General features: G+C 40.0%; 1 protein-coding gene across 1 annotated transcript in view; it reads right to left on the reverse strand.

The window, feature by feature from the left end:
- LOC119263620 (collagen alpha-3(VI) chain-like) overlaps positions 1–2,169 on the reverse strand; it is a 36,646-nt gene extending 34,477 nt beyond the window's left edge. Inside the window, exon 1 of the mRNA XM_037539307.1 lies at positions 1,939–2,169. The gene's annotated coding sequence lies outside the window, so the exon portion shown is untranslated. The remainder of the gene's footprint in view (positions 1–1,938) is intronic.
- Between the last annotated feature and the right edge of the window lie 769 nt (positions 2,170–2,938).

The raw sequence follows: 2,938 nt of genomic DNA on the forward strand, positions 1-2,938 counted from the left end.
ATAAATCTTTTTCTACAAAACTGCCAGAAAGAGGCAGAAACTTTAAATGTAGGTGACATGCTAAATGTTTATTATAAGAAGTAGTGAACATCAATAAACATCACAGTGCTTATTTGTGATTATTTTTTCTTTGTTTTTGTTTTTGTTTTCTAGCTGAGTTCACACAGCTGCCGGACTCTGGCCTTATAATGCATTTCTTCACAAATCAACAATCCTCACTTGCCAGCAAATGCTTTTGGTTCAGGATTCAAGCCACAGTCATCATCTCCTCACAGTACTGCTCCCAGAGTTTTGTTACCAAGTGCTGTGAAGATTTTGAGACCAGATTCACAGAACATCTGAGATTAGTTGATCCAGGATCTGTTTCTGTCAGTAACATCATTGTAAATAAGACATGAATATGACATATGAATATGTCCACTCTACATTGACACTTAACAGGAGATGAGCCGGAAAATCACAATGCAAATAATTTTTACTTTATTTTTAGCTGTTGAGTTTTAAGTTGGTTAATGCTGAATGCAAATTTCATCCCCAAACTGGGTGACTTTCAGACAGGAACTAGAAATCTAATCTCTCAGCACTGCCCAGGACTCAATATCCTGTAAAACAGACCCACAGGAATGAACACAAGCTGGCGTCTTAGAGGGCAAAATAAAGCCGTCATTCAGACAGTTTCATTCTTCAGGCTGTTCACATTCATCCAGAAAAAATATTTATCCAAAAGTGCTGCTTTAACATTCCCTGTTTAGGATTGATCATCAACACAGACTTTCATATTACATAAACGCAATGAAGTGGATGAAAACCGTTACACATGTCCTCAAATAGACTTTCTAACATAGCAAGAAATACAACAGACTTAAATACTGAATAATTCGTTTGTTGATGTAACACTGACTTCTTAATTAATCAGCTACTGAACATTATTGAATTGTTTGTTTCCTCTCACACATTTGCTCCAGCTGTTGCTAAAGCCATATGTTGGAATTAGGGCCGGTGACTTGCCCTGAGCTACACATTAGGATTTAAGCGCCCCCACTGGGCATTGGCACTGTGACTCATCACTGCCCCCTGGATTTTACGATGGATTTTGTCTAATTTCAGACGCTTATGTATCCCAAACACCAGAGGAATATAAAGGTAGGACTCAGTTTCAGCGTGACCTCATACATCTGAAGATTTAAACAACTGCTGTGAAATGAACAGAAAAGCTGAGATGTGAGCACAGACATGTTCTTTCACTGTGAGAATAATGGCCTGAATAAGCTGAAACTGTAATTCTGGTTTCTGTGTTCAATTTCAGCCTCATACATCTGGTTCAGCTTGACACGCCAGGACTAACGCTCCCATCTGGCTGAGACTGTGGAAAAAATGTCTCACTTTGTACTGCCTCCTCTTTACTGCTCAGAGGGCGCAATTTAACCACCAACACAGTGCTGAGAAAAATGTAACTATACAATGCAAAGTGTTCACTTTTCTCCTGCAGTTAAAATAGGTTCACCAGATCTGGTGACTTTGGGTTGATTTTGCATAATAAATCCTCCTTCTTCCACTAAAATGCTGCTTGCAAGAAATTCTTTATTCCTTCTGCAAAACCTTCTGCTGCACCCACAATTCAGTCTCACTCCTACAGATTTTTTCTGTCGGATTCCTTCATGGCCGGAGACACTTTTTTTCTGGAATGTTCTACACTAACACACAACAAAACTATAATTATGACAAAGTGACGTTTGCATCCTGTGTGCTATGAGAAAGCCATGCAAACCAAGTATTATTCTCGAGAAAGTGCAAAACAAAGACAATTATTCTATTTTTATTAAACGTCTGTTTTAACTTGTTCTACCCGCAGGACTGGAAATTGTGCCTTAGACGACTTTTATCTCTGCACTATTAAACTGCACTGCCTGCTTAAAATAGTAATTCATTTTTACTTACCTTGAGAAAAAAGTTCTGAATTCCACAGAATTTTTCTGAGGTTTCAAAATTCTGCAAAATAACAGCTCTTTGGCCTCTAGGTCATTATCTTTCTGGTATTTCCTGTCAGAGAGCTAGAATGGATAAGTGAGCCCAAGTCTAGGGTGACAGACTGGATGCTGAGGAGCCACTGTGAGACACTAGTGTCTCAGCTCGTCAGCACACCCAGCTATGAGCTCTCCAAAGGAGAAGTGGCACTGACTCCGAGCCTGAAACAGAACACACTCCCCAAAACCTGGAGCGCTGCCACACATACTTTTATCGCACCTCCTACTTATGGGGGAAGGAAAAGGAAAAAAACTCATAAAGGGGAAAAGACTGAGAGTAGCTCTACAAATAAGAAACAGACACACTGGGTAGTGAAACAGAGGGTGATGTCATGGACCAGGACTTACATAATCCCAGTTAGATTAACTTGAGATGTTGGGTTCCTCAATAAGGAACAATCAAGCCTAAATAGTACCTTTAACCACTTAGTAGATCATGTGAATTTTAAGAGATTGTGTGATCTATAAAGCAGCCACCATATGGAAAACAGATTTGCTCTGATGACAATGCTTTCAACAGCATATACAGCAAAGTGAGAGCTCATATTCAAGTTGTAAACAACAAAATCCATAGATAGATTGACTAACATAGACTGTTATTTATTTTTACTCATGCTTTACATGAAAAGTGCTCCAAATGCTCTGTGTTACTTATAGACATTGGTGTATGAACCATGCAAGCCAACAGGTGGCAGCACCACCAGAAAGCAAGTTTCCATCAGAATCAGTATCTGACATGACCCAGACCTGAACATACATTCAACAGGCACTTTAGTAGAAACTCCTCCTCATATCTACAGTGGACAGTCAGTGGACACTCCCAAAAATGGGAGTAGTGGGCAAAGCTGACAGTTCATGATTGAGGTGTCCTTGAGCAAGACTCCTGGGCTGGGCTGCCCACCACTCTGGGCAAG

This window comes from Pygocentrus nattereri, chromosome 6 (assembly GCF_015220715.1).
Source record: "Pygocentrus nattereri isolate fPygNat1 chromosome 6, fPygNat1.pri, whole genome shotgun sequence".
In the NCBI taxonomy this organism is placed as follows: domain Eukaryota; kingdom Metazoa; phylum Chordata; class Actinopteri; order Characiformes; family Serrasalmidae; genus Pygocentrus; species Pygocentrus nattereri.